General features: G+C 43.6%; 1 protein-coding gene across 3 annotated transcripts in view; it reads left to right on the top strand.

The window, feature by feature from the left end:
- The first annotated feature begins 7817 nt into the window (after window positions 1-7817).
- Window positions 7818-18295, top strand: part of GALNT11 (polypeptide N-acetylgalactosaminyltransferase 11) — an 87045-nt gene continuing 76567 nt past the window's right edge. The window contains exon 1 of one of the 3 annotated variants that reach the window (XM_077808394.1): window positions 7818-7943. The gene's annotated coding sequence lies outside the window, so the exon portion shown is untranslated. Of the gene's footprint in view, window positions 7944-8382; window positions 8609-15269; window positions 15288-18295 lie in introns of those variants that run through there. The other 2 variants (XM_077808395.1, XM_077808397.1) reach the window with 2 other exon arrangements.

The raw sequence follows: 18295 nt of genomic DNA, 5'->3' as shown, positions 1-18295 counted from the left end.
CTCTGCTAACATTACAGAGAAATCTGTCAGAAGGAGAGGAAAAGATTAAAGATGAAAAAAGCACCAAAGGGAATGGGGGATAGTGAAGATATTGTTCTTTTGGGCACATTATCATAAACTGCTGTCCAGGCTGGGGAAAGATCATGTGGTAGGTAGCCATGTTGCTGGAGTGTGTGTGGGTTGATCAAGGGAGACATACTGGCAATAAAGGATGTAGCTCTCAGCATAAAAAGTGAACACTTCTGCAGCTGCATATATAGATGAGCTGTGTAATTTTAGGAATGATGATAGTTCTCCATAGCTTATTGCAAAACAGAGATCAGCATCAGAGGTTATCTATTACTTACAAGCTGATCTAGATGTTGCCTTATAACACCAAGCGGAAATGTAACAGCTTTAGTACTGAACTGTTCCTCTTTCCAACTAGAAAATGTGCACAAGGTTAAAAGCAAGAAATACTGGGGGTGGGAGGAGACTCTGCATTACCAGATGCAAGTAATCATCACTCACTTTCTCTGCTTACATTTATCCCTAAACTATTTGAGTGTGGTCATTTTGTTCTTAATCAAATACTACCATTCAAGATCAGGACATATCTGATCCTTCCTTATTAGTCTGGGTACAAAGCTGGTCATTCAACCAAAAAAGCCTTAAGGTCTGTGAAGAGAAACCTCTTCATTACTGAGTATAATGGCTTATGACGTGTTAATTTTGTTGGATTTATCAACAGCTTTTGACACTGTTAATCCCAGGGTACCTGTCCATCAACTGTTTTCTGTGCTTGTCATTCAGGGAGTTGCACTCAAAGGAAAGGCTTTGCTTCCTATCTCCCTCCTCCTTTCCCCCCGCCCCCAAAAATTATGGCAAAGAGTTAGCTTGACTTTTACAGTAAATAAACATTACAAAGATGTTGCATACAGCAGAACAGTAAAGCACAAATTCTGTTTAATTTTTCAGGAGCTTATTCCTAAAAGTCAATGTGCTGTTTAAATATGTCACTACACATCATTGCACAACTATACAATCTAATCTTTCATATTATGCTTTTATTTCCACAATATCTGAGTGTCCTAGAAAGGCTATCTTCTCAGCCATAGCAACTTGTGCTCTAACTTCATAGAATATCAGGGTTGAAAGGGACCTCAAGAGATCATCTAGTCCAACCCCCTGCTCAAAGCAGGACTAATCCCCAATTTTTGCTCCAGATCCCTAACTGGCCCCCTCAACGATTGAACTCCCAACCCTTCGTTTAGCAGGCCAATGCTTAAACCACTGAGCTATCCCTCCCTTCCTAGGTCCCCCAAGTCAGTTCCTATGACTTTGCGATGGATGCATCTCAGGTGTCAACCATGAGTTCATAGAAAGAAAAGGAGTATTTGTGGCACCTTAGAGACTAAACAATTTATTTGAGCATCAAATTTATGGCTCAAATAAATTGGTTAGTATCTAAGGTGCCGCAAGTACTCCTTTTCTTTTTGCGAATACAGACTAACACGGCTGCTACTCTGAAACCTGTCATGAGTTCATAGATATTTGGATCCATCTGATCTAATCAAAACATCAGTCAGTTGCAGGTATCAAGAAAAACAACAACAGCATTTATATGAGCCAAGATACAGCAGCAGAGATATGGCCTCACCAAATTTAGTTTCTTCTAGTTGCTGAAGGAGCAAGTTGGAGCTTCCTCTAGTCCTCTCCCTTTTAGAGGGTCAGCTTTCCTGCCCTTTAGCTAGAGATAATTGTTAATAATTTGGGCATTTTGTAGATTAAACAATGGTTTTGAATTCTCTTAGGGGATGTTTCCCCCGCTTTTTTAGGAGGACCTGAGTCCCTGTTAACTGTTGGGGAGAGTGGAGCCCACAAGACAGACAGATTTAAAGAAAGACCTTTTTGTAGTTCAAAATCCCCTGTCTCTTATCTTCACTCCTGAAGCCTTAGAGGCTTGGGTGAGGGGCATATGCTAGATCGATGCTCCATCTTCCTGAATGTCATTAGTTGGGCATGTAAGGCTCTCAAGTTCCCCTGTGAGCCATACTGAAAAGGGCTGCTTTGAGAAGTTACCTGCTATTTGCCTTAGGGCTTCCTTTTGAGTGCTGTGAAAACATGCATCCCTGGCGATGGGCAAGTGTGTGGATGGCAGCCAGCTGGGGAGCCTCTTGCAGAACATCTCATTTGGAAGTCTTGCTGCCAGTTCCACTGGGGTAAAATCCATTCCCCCCTTCCTCCAGCAGAAGAACGAGGCTTTGTGAAAACTCACATAGTAGAATTCAATCTCTAAAATTAATGTAATTACAATGAGTGTAATCATTCTTCATATGGGGATTAGAGCTCTGCTATCAGGTTAAATATGGATCTAAGTGATGCAGAGAAATTACTCAATCCACATGGATTTTTAATATTTTTGACAGTCTTTACCTAATGCATTTTATACCGGGTTCTGTTTAGATTAGATCTTTTCTAATTTTGATTTCTAATTCCCTGACACAGGGAACATCACATGATCCACTAATGAGCTACTTTAGAGTGTATTAAAACAGTTGGTCTGGGCAGATTATAATTATCAGGGATCTTGGGAACTGAATAGTAAGTCTCTTAAAGACCCTGTAGTGCATGACACTAATAAAAACAACAATTTATCTATACTATTAATAAAGTGATAATCCAGAAACCATGGAAGTATTTTATGTGATGTGAGCTAAAAGAGCTATTAACAGTTGATTAAACAGCTGAAATTAAGAAGTAGGGAAGAACTGGTCAGATTAGAAAGAACTGTAGAAATAATGATTCAAAAGTAAACTGTCAGAATATGAGCTGAGTATGCTTTTACCTAACAGAATTTAACATACACCTGGAGTCCGCAGGCAAAATTAGTATGAATGGGAGAGCAAAACTGACTGTTTAACCATTATGAAATGGGGATTATGAAAGAAGGCACCAGCCTGACTGATGAAGATGCTGACTTTGTGAATAATTTGTGTAACAGCACATGTCTGGGATGCTTTAATCTTGGATCCTACCACGAATTTGTGTTCTCCACCCCAATCCTTCCGGAGACTGACATTCCAGTTCCTGCTACTGCTGCTTCTGATTATGCAAGAGAGTCAGTCTCTCTTGCCACTCTGCTTCTTCCTTTCCAGATGCAGCTCTTGTGTCTATGTCTCATAATGTGTCCATCACCACAGCATCTGAGCACCATGCCATGATCTGTTCTGCTGCTCAGTCAGCGGTAACAGCTGCGTTGGCTCATCTACCTTCAGCTCTGGTTCCTCTGGTACATCTGCCTTGTTGACATGACTTTGGCTTGTTTGTGTTGCTTCCAATCATGGAGTATGGTGGAGCATGGTCTGCTTCTTGCCAAGGACTTTGACCATCTCCTGAGCTCAAAATGCCCCACTGTTTCTCATAGATTTTAACCCATGAGCCATCCACTTTACCTAAGGACTTTTAAACAAGTCCTACTAAGCTGGTCCTTAGTAAGTCCTGTGACATTAATTCCTCTCATGATCCATTTCTGCTAGTTGTGCCTTTCTGAATTCTCTGGAATTCACATCTGTAGACTTGACCCTCTCTAGCTTGAAACTGCAAAGAAAGATTTTCTATTTTTTTTTTTTTTTTTATTTCATGAGCCTACTGGTAAAAGAGAAGATGGTAGAAAATGGGGAAGGTTATGCTCCATCCCATCTGGAGAAGTACACCTTCAGTCTATCTACTACTCAGATATTTGGCTTCACCATTAATCCATGTTCTGGATCCCTATCTCCAGCATAGCCAAGGGGAGCAAATACAGAAGCAGTTTATGCAAGGTCTGCTGCACTGGGTGGGGGGGTTTGTATGTGGATAAATGGGGACCCAGCAAGACCACCCATCCCTCTCACTGATCCCTTGATTCAGACCTGGGCAGGGACACCCTTACCTACTTGGGGGCACACTGGGATGGGCTTGGGGAAAGAAAATGCAGGAAGAAGCCAGCCAGAAACTGGAATTGGCAATTTTGACAGGACATTCTCTCCCCTGTGCTGACTGGCTGTTAGTTCCAATCCTCACTCACAGTCTCTTCAACTCAGTCTAACTCCTCCTCTGCCCCCCTCCCTTTGGCATCCCCTCCCAGCTAACCCTGCCTCTCCCCCATCCCTTCCAAAAAAGTGATGGAATGAGCAGTTGTTTGCTACCATTACATTGATCGCTCTCTGGCTGTATGTTATACCCCTTCCCCCGCCTCAGGGGTGTTTTTAATGTTTGGACTGTAAGACCTTGGAGGGCTGTTTGCTACTCTATGTTTGTATAGTGCCTAGCACAATGGGACCCTGTTCTTGATTGTTTCCTAGGCACTTCTATAACAAATATTAATAATATTAAATAATAAAATAAATAATAATAATTAATAAAGGAAGTGCATGCCCCCCCATCCCAACTGAACCAGGAAGGGGTCAGACCCTTTTATGGGGCTGAAAACTATTGATATGTACACTGCAGAGTTAGAGCACAGAATCTGGAGACAGGAGATCCAACTTCAGTTCTCAGTTCTGAAAGACTAAGCCTGTAGGCCCATCTCTAGAAGGGTAATAATCATCACCTACCTTACAAGGGTAGTGGGAGGCTTAATTCAATAATATTTGTAAAGCACTTTGAAATTCTTGAATGGAAGGATTAAAGTGAAAAGTATTATTACTATTTCCATACAGCCTGCAGTATTTGGAGTCTCACTGTCTGTCTGTCTGCTGAAGAGGCCCAGTGCTTGTCTTCAATCAATGCTTTACTTCGTCAGCTATGCTCTAGCTCCTCTAACAGGATCTGTGTGAATTGGGGGTCATTGCTCCTTTAAGCCAAGTCTCCAAAAGAAAATGTTCCATTTCCAACTTCCTCCAGCCAAGGACAGGGGAGACAAGTATGCAGTCTTTAATCTAAAGTCTCTAAGAACAAGTATCTTCCTTGTGAATAAACAAGGTAGTTAATCCTCCAGTTTCTCTTTACTTCCTCATCTGAGCTTCCCAAACTAAAAGGGAATAAAGAATATTGTTTTTTTTCTCTTGCCTCAGTTTACGCAATTTCTTTTTATGCTCAGGAGGTACCCCTGAAAGCTCCACCTCCCAGCAACCCAATGGGCCACAGACAGCTTCTTCCTCCCTGCCTATTTTCTCTTGACTTGTTTACACTGCATTGTTAACTCGATTTATAACTCAAGTGTTGCCCCTAAAGCCAGTCCTGTCAACACATAAAAACCATTATCTCAAGTGTGAGGTGTTTTTAACTTGAGTTAAAGCTTGAGTTAGCACAACTCTTCAGCTGCTAATACAATCACTCATTCTGTGCAATTTGAGTGTTATTTTGCAGTGTGGCAGCTCTCATTTGAGCCAGGCTAATTTGGGAGGAATTAACACTATTTATTGACAACAATTATGGGGGAAATCTAGTAAAAAAAAATCCTTGTGGTACCTCTCTAAATCAGTATGAATGTAAATGGCATGCACTTCACTACCAATCACTGTCCACAGTTATTCTGGAAATTCACTTACTTAGTTGTATCTGTGCCTCTGTTTTGTCTTTCATTGATTGGTGTACACCTGGTTTAAGGTAATCTATATTTGTGGACCCTCTCACTGTGCAGCTTTTAGTAAACACTCTGGGTACCTTTGAAGAGCTCCATCTAACGTAATGCTGCGGTTGACAGGAAGAGAAGAGTACACTGACAATGTATCTTAAACAGTTGCTGCCTTGCAAATTATGATGATAGGAGCCATGCCTATTCCATAAAGTCATTAGAAAACCTTCATTTTGATCTGGAACCTCTGGAAACAGGACAGATCTACTAAGGAGGTGGAAACTTTATAATCTGAATTAATTTAACAAATAAAAATGGAGTAACATCACGGAAAGGTAGGGAACTGGCACTGGGAGTATCTGATGGGAGGACAGTTGGTGAAAAGAAGCAAAATCTAAACCAAGTAAGGTTGCTAGATGCACTGTATGAGACTTGTTCTAGGTATAAGGGATTTGTGAGAGAAGTGAAAAGTAGACAGCAGAATGAAGTGTGTATGGAAAGGAATAGGAGAGGAGATGCGAAAATAGGGACAACACAATGAAGAACTTTGAAGGCAAGGAGGAGTTGGAGTGAAATTAGAAAGGATTCAGCAGAATGAATCAATGAAGGGAGGATAAATTATAGATAAATAAGCCTTGGGATACATATCTAGAAAGTTCAGTAATGGGGAAAGATGTCATTGGGGACAAGGAAAGTTCTTGAGAGGATGGGGAGGGGGAACTACTGGTTTTTCTTCCTTACTAGCATAATTTTTTTGCTAGGGCACCAAGACCACAGCTGCCTCTTCCTTTCTACCCATCCCTTCTAGTATTACTTTCCTTTCTTCACCACTCAGGTCCTTTAAATTGTCTGGTTCACTGTTCCCTCTAAGCTGTGTGCATCTGCATGCACACTCAGATCCTACAGCCTATGCACATGGCAAAACACCGTGCGCACAAAAATTTGCACAGAAGCACAAAAATTTGCTCAGAAGAATTTTTTTGCGCACACGGCCTGTCAAAAATTTGCACAGAAGAAATTTTTTGTGCACATGGCCTGTCAAAAATTAGAGGGAACATTGGTCTGGTTACTGTAGGCTGCTCTTATTTTTCTTTGGCTGGTCTGTAAAAAACAAAGTTCTCTCCTGAGCTCAGCTCCCCAAATCATTTTAGGAATGAATTATGGGATGGCACATGTCTGTTTCCCAGCATGAATGGTGGAAGGAGATTAATTTTCCATGCTGAATAAATAGCCAATTGCTCCCCGGAAAAGTTGTGTTCCAAAGGGTTGGCAATTTTACCCCATTAAAACAAAGCTCTTATGATCCACGGGTGGGCATATCCCTTAAAAAAAAAAAAAGTTCTACTCTGTTGTTCTGACAGCTCTGGACCTTGTCAAGAAACTTTGAAACTTATCAACAGCAGTTTTTAGTTCAAAGAAATGCTGGTTGCATTATTTCCCTGACTCACTCTGTGCTGGCCTTCTGCAAGCCCAGCTAACAGATGTACAAGTTAAAATGGTTTTCTTGTCTCCTCTCCTTCAAACAAGGGGGAGGAATAACTCAGTGGTTTGAGCATCGGCCTGCTAAAGCCAGGGTTGTGAGTTCAATCCTTGAGGGGGCCATTTAGGGATCTGGGGCAAAAAAAATTGGGGATTGTACCTGCTTTAAGCAGGGGGTTGGACTAGATGATCTCCTGAGGTCCCTTCCAACTCTGATATTCTATTATTCTAAGTTGACTCATCACAATAGAGCCGCAGGAGCTCAGGCTCCTTCTCTCCCTGCAGCAGAGGGCAGGTCATAACCTGAAGAGAGAGGGAACACCCCCTGCTTCCTCTTCTCCTGGGGGAGGCGGATGGTTTTGAGGCTAAGGCCCTGGACTGGGATTTGGAGACTTGGGTTCAGTTCCCAGATCTGTCACCCCTTCCTAAATCACGTGGTCTTTCTCTGTGCCTCAGTTCCCCCATCTGTAACGTGGGGCTCATGCTTGAGATTCTTCCTAGTCCTGTGAGTCTGTGCAGCCCAGAGCACCATGGGGCCCCGCTCTGGGGTGGGTGCGGAGCCCCCAGAGGGTGCCTGTGCCTTGTCACACCCTGCTGTCCGTAGGGGAATCTCTCCTCCCCCGCTGCCTCCCAAAGCCCAGGGAGAATGGGGTGGTGGGGAAGCGCCCCAGGGCGCACAACAGGGACAAGCCCCGCCCCCTCTGCCCCCAGCGGCTTTGCCTCTCGTGTCATGGCCGGCGGGTGGCACGCGCGCGTCACGTGATGGGGAGGGGCGGTCACATGGCGCAAGCGCCGCCGCGCGTCGCGAGCCCGAGCTAGTCTGTCGGTGCGGCTCACAGGCAGCTTCAGGCGCCGGGGCCGGGCGCGCGAGAGATGCCGCCGTCCGAGTGCCGCAAACTGGCGGGCCCGGGCTGCCGGAGTGGGGGTGAGTGCGGGCGGGCGGGCGAGCGAGCGCGGGGCTGGAGCCCCCTGGCCAGAAGCGGGGCGGGGGCGGCGCCGTCGTCCGGAGCTGCCAGCCTGGCGGGGAGGCGCAGGCAGCGGGGCTCGCCCCTCGGTCCCCCCTTCCCCTGAGCAAGGGCGGTGGCCGCGCACCCGCTCTGCTCCTGCTGGGTGGTCGGGGGAACCCCCTCCCGCCCCGGGCTCAGAAACGCCTCCTTGGGCAGCCCGGCCGGGGCCAGGAGTCCGGCTGCCTGCAGGTTCAGGAAGACAAGGCTGGGGGATGGGCCGCGGGCTTTTCACACGCAAGGGCGGGTGGGTTTGGAGCCATCAGAACCTGACACTTGGTGCAGTGGAAACAGGTTCTGCTGGAACCGACGGGTGTTTCTCTTCCCCTCCCCTCGGAAGGGCTGCTACCAGTCATTGGCTAGAGGATTTCTCAAGGTCAGCTGCCCCTTGGACCTGAACATCAGTGTCAGAGGAGAACTGGGGTCTGAAATTAGGCAGCTCTGTCATTATGAGGGACAGATGAGAAGCGTGGAATAGAGAAGTGCAATATGCAGTCTCAGTGCATGTACCTGCCCAATGAACAAATGCGTCTGTGGCTCTACTCTGCCTCCCCTTCTAAATTGGAAGTCCACAGTGCTGAACTGGGTGAGCTTTAGGATGTAAATTTAAATAATACTGCTATATCTGGTAAAAACTTTCCTAAGAAGACAATCCTTAGGCTAGCTTGAGTTTTACCGGGTGAGATGGATGACAGCATGACCTTTTTCTTATCTCTGCATACACCTCCGTGAGCAGCAGGTATCAACCAGACTCTCTGTGGGTAGGCTAGGGTGGAAATTGTATAATTACAAGTCTTTAAAACTAGTTCTCTGTATGTTTATAGTCTTACTCTGCTGCCGCCAGTGCCTGCGTGGATTCCCTTGCAAGGAGGAGCTAGGCATTCTCTTCCTTCCTACTTCTCAAAAAAAAACCCTGTATCTAAACCTGCCATAACTTCCCAGCCAGGGAGTTTATTCTTAATCTCTTCTCTTTTGCATTTTCTGTGGCTTCCATTGTATAGCGCTCAGCACTGAAGTGTCTCTCCCTGCTTCACAAATAAGTGGTTATTTTAGATGGCTGGCGTCCAGCCCTTCAACTGGGCATCTTGCAAATTGTTTTTAGTTCATAAAGAGGAAGATTGCTCAAATACCAGAAGCGACTTGAGTCTAACAGTCCCTATGTGGTCTAGTGCAGATCCTTAGTCTGCATTTGCAAGGTGGAAAGACTTCCCTCCACAAACTTGTGGTTGACAGAACAACCAAAAGCTCTCTACTGCCAGCTGTTACTTTCTGGGCAGCACAGTGGGGCTGGCCTGCTGTGCATCTGGCACTGGAAGCACAGACTGCATTCAGAGGCTACTGTTCCAAATAGCCGCCGCCTTTCAGCTCCTGCTTAGGTGGCTAAAACTGTGGTTGAGACTATTAAAAAACCAGTGCCATTGCCTTCAATAGCATCTCTATAAATGGCACCCTGATCTTTAGGTGATCAGCTGTAGTACTGTACGGAGAACAGCTCCCATTGTTCCAAAAATAATGACTTGGCTCTGTTAGCTCTTTGTAAACAATCTGTGCTTTGTCCACTTTCCCTTATGGTCAGGGTGTTGATTTCTGGGTCACAGTTGTGATATCATGTTAAGAGATTTCATGAATGCTGTAATTATGCAGGTCACAGGCTCAATAGCCCTCTTCTAAGCTAGTATTTGCTGTTACACTTCTGGAAAGTTCATTTTAGTTTAGCATCAAATCACTGGAATCTTTTGCTTATTCAGAAATATTAAATATGTCACTTGCATGGACTGCTTCTGAATATGCTCTACTCTAGAGGTTCTCTAACTTTTTCTTAATGTGGACCACATCTTAATAGAGATGCACCCACCTCCCTTTTAGTCCTGACTGTGCAGCCAATTTCCCTCTGATTTGTGATCACATAACCTTCCTTTGGCTCCTACAGCAACTACTGATATAGAAAACTAATATTAGGAAAGTAACTTGTTTGTTGTCTGCTGAAATTCAGGTGTTGGAAAGTAGAGTCAGCTCATTGCAGACTGCGGTTTGGAATTCTCTGGTCCCATCAGCCTGCATAAGTGAAATAGCCAACAAGTGTTAAACTTTCTAGACCTTATGGTAGAACAGCATTAAGGTCCTGAGGGGTTTTAATAATCAACCAGTTGGCCTCTCCAAGTGTAACTGGTTTAGAAGACCGGCATTCCTTCTTCCTAGCCTTCCTTTCAGCTACAGATTTAAGCTCATGAGCTCTTCAGCAGCAGGAGAGGGAAAGAAACCAAGACTAGATCTTTAATAAGCTCTTCATCTGTCTCTCAACTGAGGAAGCTGAGTAGCAGGCTATGAGGTGTGTACACAGTATCCAGGAATCCCGACTGAAAACTCCAGAGCCTGTTGCCTGGCTCCATTATCTAAAAGTTTTGATTGGTTGTCTCTGCAAAGATAGTTCTCTTGTACTTAGGAATAACAGTCCAAAGAATTCTTGATCAGGTTTGTTGTGCCAGTGGTTATAAAGTACATGTAAAATAGAGACCTTGGTAACAAATTTCATGATGATGTAAAATTAGAGTAGGTGAAATATCAAGCTACTCCAGCGGAGACAACATGGTGGGGTGGAAATGGAAAGGTAGGTTACTAGTACAGTACTTAAGAAATTTGCCTGAACATACTGTGCAGTAGAGCAGCAAAGATTGTATTAGAGTGCATACCTACTGGTGTTTAAAGATAAAGGAACATTCTATCTGGAGCATATGCAAACAAATTGATTAACATATAGGGAATAAGAAATTTAGAAGTTATTAAACAATATGTTCTGGTGGAAAATGCAGAGCACTCTGTGGAAGAGGGATAGGTACAAAATGGTTGAAAAGGACATAAAGGGAACCATTTTTTATTAGTCTGAATGCTAAGGTAATGCAACTAAAGATGGCAAAGCCTAAGCAACTGGCAGGGCTGAGTCTAGCAATGTGATCACTGTACTGATTAATGAAGAAGGAAATGTGAAGGGGAAGTCAGGAGCTGAAGAAGCAAAATCAAGTGCGGAAAGGTATTGCTAAAGGATGGACTGGTTACTGAGTTTACCATCTTTCCAGAACACACTAGAGAATAAACATCTCCTGCCTGTTTGAATAACAAGAGATTAAGTATCATTAAACTAATCAACTTGAGTAAGAATAAATATCACGCCATCGTCCTTGAGAAACGCTGCGTTGAAACCATTTTTTGCATGCTGTATGGGGACAAGTATGTAGGTATATTTTTGCAAGTACAAGTATAAACACCTGTGTTTTACTTCCTCAATCAGTTTTTATAGATGTGGTGAGCCGATTTAAGAGCTGTATGTAGCTGTATTCACTTGAAGCTTCATCTTCTGTTAAAGGACTTCAGAAATGGATAAAGACAAACTGCATTTAAACAAGAATCATTAAGACCGCCCTTTTAACATGTGGTGAGCGCTCGGAGAAAAAGTGCAGCTGGTGCTGCAACTTTTTATCTGTACAAAGCCCCGTTAGCAGAGAGAACTTGGTTCAATAACTGACTTTTAGTGACATATGTAAAAAATGTGGCTGGCTCTCCTGGTGCAATAGTTCAAGGACTCGGTAGATGCTGCTTGCTATAATGCCTTGGCATGCTGTTTCTCTTGACGATCAGTATAAATTGAGGAACTATTTTTCTTAATACTTTGCTTGTAAATTATGTACAAACTATTCCACTACAACAAAATAAAGATCACTTTTAGAAAATCAGTGTACTTGCAATATAAGTCTAGTACTGACTTCAGGTACATTTGACAAAGATACAAGCTTTATTCCCCTATAACCTGACTCATAAAGACTTGGAGGTGTAATAAACATACAGCTTAATACACTGCCTAATGTGTATGAACTGCAGTATTGTTTTAAATGTTTGCATAAGAATATTCTGTTGCACTGTACCTCAATTCCTTCTGATGTGACAGATTGTTTGCCTGGGTTAAGGATTTCTGCAATGGTGCAGCTTCTCCAATATAAGCCTTCAGTCTGGATGTACTGCTCTGGTGTGATTGACCCTGGTTTGAAACTGGAATAAGGTGCACTGTTATGAGTCCTGCTTTCCACCACTGGAGAGTATCTACATTCAGGATTTGTGGTGGTATAGGTATGCTGGCTTAAAAAAAATCCCAAATGTAGGCAAGCTACAGTTTGCTCTGCTTGTCCTCTTCGTTACATACAATAGGATGAGATATCCATAACATCTGGGCGAACATACCAAGCATTGTGTATCTTGCACAACACATCTACATCACCGTAAATACGTTAAAATCAAGGCTTGAAAAACAATTAAACACCCTGAGACTGATAGGGATTGAGGGTGGAGCCCCTACTTCCAAGATCTAGGTGCTCAACCTTGGGGGATGGGTGGAAAACTCTTTCTATTTTGTATTGGTAGAGATGTTTGAGATCAAAGCTTAACTTGTTTGGGTGCTGTGCTGGATTGTCTTCTGCTTTGAGACTAAGACCACGTCTATTTGAGAAGCTGAACTGCTGTAATAAAGTTGATTTAGTTAAATCAGTGCAAAACCCTTATCATAACCATACAGCTAAGGGTAGCCTAGAATTCCTCCTTACTTGTAAGGGGTTAAGAAGCTCAAATAACCTGGTTGGCACCTGCCCAGAAGGACCAATGGGGAAAGAAGATACTTTCAAATCTTGGGTGGTGTGGGGTGGTGGAAAGGCTTTGTTTTATGTGTTCTCTTGGGAAGCAGAGAAGCATCAGGTCAGAAAACTCCTCCTATAAACCATCCTAAAAGTCTTTCATATTACAAAAATTGTAAGTAAAAGCCAGGCAAGGTGTGTTCTGCTTGTGAATTTTTCCTTTGCAGGAGGGAGGCTTATTCCTATTTTTTGTAACTTTGAAACTAAGCCTAGAGGAAGTTCTGCTGTGTTTTTGAATCTTTTGTTACCCTGTAAAGTTATTTTCCATCCTGATTTTACAGAGGTGATTTTTACCTTTTTTTTTTTAAATAAAATCCTTCTTTTAAGAACCTGACTGATTTTCTCTATTGTCCTAAAACCTAGGGGTTTGGGTCTGTGATCACTTTGTAACCAATTGGTTAGGATATTATTCTCAAGCCTCCCCAGGAAAGGGGGTGTAAGGGCTTGGGGGGATATTTTGGGGGAATAGGAACTCCAAGTGGTCCTTTCCCTGATTCTTTGTTAAATCACTTGGTGGTGGCAGCGTACCCTCCAAGGGCAAAGAATTTGTGCCTTGGGGAAGTTTTAACCTAAGCTGGTAGAAATAAGCTTAGGGGGTCTTTCATGTGGGTCCCCACATCTGTACCCTAGAGTTCAGAGGGAGCCCTGACATTAAATGTTCTTGAGTCAACTTAGCTTGCATCAGTTAATTGATGAAAGTGAAACTGGTTTACGTGAGGGTTAAAATGGTTTAAGTGCATTTACATGGAGGTTTTCCATGGTTGAACTTGAACAATCTGTAAACTTGACTTTGTTAAATCAGTGTAGATTTTCTTGTACAGACAAGGCCTAAATCAGATATTGCTTAAGCCTAAAAGGTGACTAAATACTAGAAACAATACCTCCTTCTCAAAAGTATAAAATGCAGTCTGTATGGCAAAAGCTAATGACATTTACATTTGAAGTTAAAGAACAGAGGAAAAAGTCTCTCCATCTCAGTATTTGCTTATGGCTAGCTTGCCAACTGCTAAAGCCTAATTGTGTCCAGTTCCTATGGGCTCTTCCTGTCCTGCTGGGTAACCAAACCTGCTCGCTTATTTGTCAATGAACTTGCTTTCTGTGGTGTTGCCTACAGTAGAAGGGGTTTGCTGGAATAGCTGTGAGCAAAGCCTCATAGTAGGGATGCAGTTTGTACTAACGAGTTCTTTTGTTCTTTGAACAAAATAAAGCCATACTGGTAAAAACACTTGTTTGCTGTTAAACTGCATCTACAGTAGGTATTTTGTCCGCATAGCTGTGTTAGTTAAGGGTGTGATTTTTCCACCTCCCCCACCCCCATAACTATGCTGGGAAAACCTTTAAGCATAGATCAGGTGTGTGTTACTAAAGATTGCATTTGATGCAATCCTGGAAAGGATTTTCACTAACATTACATGAACAGACCCATCCTTTCTGAGAGTGTTTTGTAGGCACAGTTCTGGGACAGCATGTCACTAATTTCAGATACAGTTCGTAGTTTTTTGTATAAAGATAGGGAGTTGTCGCAGTTTATCACAGAGATCAATTGTCTCCATCATTGTCTACCCCAAGCCTTTGGACCGGATTTCCTACTCTTTACTTTGGCAATACTCTAACTCTTTATTTCAAAAGAACTTTTGCCTGATTAAGGATTTCACAATCATACCCCTTCCATCCCCCATTACTCCTCTTCCCTGGACTAATGATTGTAAGTATTTGTCCACAGTGGAACAGTCATTGGGCCAGAGAGAGAGAATAACTCTCTCTGGTCCAGTCATTGGGGAACTGACCTAGGAGGTAGGAGACCCCGAACCCAGCCCCCCTGTTTCAACCACTGTTTCATTATTTATTCAGAGCACAACAGCTTCAACAGGAGAGTTTGTGGAAGCCCCACATCAAAATATCCCATAGCCCAGTGGTCAGAGCAACCTCCTGAAAGGTGGGAGACACCCCCTTCTCTGTCAGAGGAGGAGAGAGGAAGAGGGAACTGAATCTTGGTCTCTCACATCCCAGGTGAGTGTTCTAACCACTGGGCTAGTAGTTATAAGATGGGTGATGGCACTGCTACCATCACCACATGCTCCTTCTTTGGCTGGATTTTGAATGGAACTCCATCTGGTAGCTGTCGTCTGAGCATGCCTCCTGGATCAGGCCCCGCATACAGCTTAGGTGGCCAAATGCCTGTCTTTCCCTGGTTTGTGAATCCCTCCGAGACTTAGGCAGGAGATAAGAGTGAAGCAACAATGTGCAATGCCCAGAGGCAGAAACATAGATACCTAAGGAATTTTTAGTCTGAAAATGTAGATGCTAAGTGAGTTTAGACACTTACAGGGTTCAGTGGATACAGTGGAGACAAAACTGGGACTTAGGTGCCTAAACCTGAGGGTTAAGGCACTTACGTCTGGGGTTTAGATGCTTGCATACCTTTGTGGATTCCCACCTTGCTGATCTACCCCTAAATGACTTGCCCAAGGTCACGCAGGAAGTCTGGGGCTGAGAAAGAAATTGAACCTGGTTCTCCCACATTTCAAGCTAGCGCTCGAATCATCGTTCTGCTATATCAGCGTGAAGGGGAAAGAACATGAAGCTGAAGTAAGTCAGTTTATATTCCAGTATTCTTCTACAGATGATGGTGGTTTCTGTAGGCATTATTGAGAAAGTGGGTGTGATTCAAGAGATTTCTGTAAATAGAAATCATTTCAAAATTTCCATTGGAGGAAATTGACTGAAAGGAAAGAGGGGTTTAGGCATAATTCGACCAATATTTTTAGTTTCAGCACAGAGAATGAAAGTTTCTTATGTTAAAAAGTGAAAGCCACATGTATCAACTGTTCCCTGTGGCCCTAATATCAAGAGTATTCTCTTCAGCTCTATGCTGAAACTTTGAAATCAGTGGTATCACAGAGATGCAGATTGGCTCCAGGTCCATAAAGTAAAACATTTGCTTTAACTGTTTCTTAAGCTTGTTTTTTGAATGGTTTATGGCTCTTGTTCTAGGTATTTTAGTAACAAACATTACACCCAAAACAAATAAATTGAAACTGGAATATATTCATGAGAATTGTCAGACTGTGCCATCTGATCAGGAGGCACTACGATAATACAAAATATAAAAAGCAGGAAAAACAGAACTGTATTTGGGAACAACAGTTTCGGGGGGAGAGAGATGCAGCAAGGAGGTATAAAATGGCTACTCTAGGTCTGTAGCTCCTTGACTTTGCCAAATTAAAGAGCCAGTCCTGGGAAAGAAGTTCCTATAAAAGGACAATGCCAAAGTGGAGCAAGGTTAATAGAAATAAGGTACGGTAACTCCTCGCTTAATATTGTAGTTATGTTCCTGAAAAATGCGACTTTAAGTGAAACTATGTTAAGCGAATCCAATTTCCCCATAAGAATGAATGTAAATGGGGGGGGGGGGTTAGGTTCCAGGGAAATTTTTTTTGCCGTACTGTACTACTGTTGGGAGGTGCCCCCGCCTTACCCCACACAGGCACAGCCCACTGGCACTGGAGACAATGAGGCAGGAAAGGAGGCTGAAGGTGCCGTAGGCTAGGAGAAGCACATCGCGCAGCAGCAGCGGTAGCTTCCCCTACTCTGCAAGCACCAGGGGCGGGGGGCTCAACCCTTGGCCTGCCCACTCCACCCCCTTCCTCCAAACCCCCACCCTTAACTCCCCTCTTCTTCTCCCCCTCCCCCCCTTTACCCCACATCCTCGCTCCTCTCCCCCTCCCTCCCCGCCTCCTGCCCGCGGCAATCAGCTGGCTTGTGGCGTTCAGGAGGGAGGGGGGAGGAGCGAGGACACGGTGTCCAGGCTCCCTCTGCCTCCTGAATACTGCAAGCCAGCTGATTGCCACAGGCAGGAGGCGGGGGGAGGAGGGGGAAGGTGCTGATCCGTGGGGTCTGCGGGCAGAAGGCATGGGGGGGGCATAGGGGAGCTGATAGGGGGGCTGTCAGCTGTGGACAAAGCGGGCAGCCAAATGCAGGTATAGCGAAGCATTGCACAACTTTAAATGGAGCATGTTCTGTAATTGAGCAGGGACATAAGATCGAAACGATGTTAAGCGAGAGGACGTTAGGTGGGGAGTTACTGTAGTTACCAATGAAGGTGCTGTTGTGGGAGGGGGATGCTTCTTTATACCACTGTATCAGAATATTGTGTTCAGATCATGGTTTAACCTGTGTATAGGGGCCAGATTCATACCTGGTATAAGCAGGTCCTTTTCCAGTGGAGTTGCACTTACTCATGAAAAGTCTGAATTTGAACCACTGCCTTTACTGTCCAAGCACAGGGGGTGGTCTATCAGCTTTTTCAGAGGCCTTTCAAAACAAATCAATAAAACATACATGTACTTCCAGGTTGACCAAATTCAGTCATTGAGGCAGACTGCACAGCCGTTTTGTACTGAAATCAGTGGGTGGAGTCTGGGCAGAGGTTGTGTATGCAGCCTTAATTCTGGCATTCCTGACATATGACCACTTCACTTTGCCAACTTAACAGTTCTAATGTATGCAGTTGTATGGGATCTCCCAGATATTAAAATGAAAAAAGAAAACACCTAAAAAATTTAACTCTTCATGACTGGCTGAGCTTCTGCTGGCTTGCAAAAAAAAAAAAAAATAGGCCAACAGCATGTCCTTTCCACGATCAAAACTATTAGGAAAGATTGTCATGTCTCTTTAGGAGGTCTGCGTGAGGGAGGCTGCTGTTACCGTCTGTAACTACAGAGCTCATAAGGTACATCAGAAAAGCCCTCCTTTACCTTTGGCCCTTATACAAGGTGCTCCTGCCAAGTCTTTGTCTCAGTCCATACGCACTTTAAATGTGAGTTCCCCTACACAACAAGGCTCTACTCCTGCAAACAGTTCCACACAAGTGGACTCCTCTGCCCTCATTAAGCTCATTGCAGGATTGGAACTTTAATTGGTCACGTTTGCATGGTACCTGAGCAAAATGTATTGTGTACGCTCAGTATTTACTGGCTTAGAACTCACTGGCCACTCAAAAGTGTTTCTGCTCAGTGAACTCTGTTTTGCTGCCAAATTTCAGTGCTTATCTTCCAACTATTTTGGCAGGAGGGCTGTTCAAAAGAAGTTTCAATATTTTTATTGTTTATAATGGGAAAATGTCTTTTCTACTTTCCTTACGGTAGAGGGGGAAAAAAGAGCGAAACCATATTTGCTCAATTAAAAAAGACCAACTTCAAGCAGAAGACAAGCCCCAAAAGCGAAAGATGAATAAAATTACAATTTGAACATAGAGGAGCAAAGAGGTGGTTAGAATGGAAACTCACATACCATCTTAACTATTGTGGTACTACCACTCCCACCATAATATATAGTGGAGAGAGACTGTGGAGGTGGATGCCTTAGTAATACTATGCATAGCTAGTATTTACACTTCTGTAGTAATCAGCACTGCAAGGTCTTGTGATCGCTTACTGCCAAGCATACAGCTCATACATCAGTTAAAAAAGAAAAATCTAGTAGTGATCTCTGGGGCAGGATATGCAGCCAAATAAGAAATAGTTTTGCTGCGTTCGTTTCCTAAGATTTCATCCAATTTAGCCTGTTACAGAGAGATTTGTATTTGTTGCCACAGT

This window comes from Eretmochelys imbricata, chromosome 2 (assembly GCF_965152235.1).
Source record: "Eretmochelys imbricata isolate rEreImb1 chromosome 2, rEreImb1.hap1, whole genome shotgun sequence".
In the NCBI taxonomy this organism is placed as follows: Eukaryota; Metazoa; Chordata; order Testudines; family Cheloniidae; genus Eretmochelys; species Eretmochelys imbricata.
This window is presented reverse-complemented; position numbering and strand designations above follow the sequence as displayed.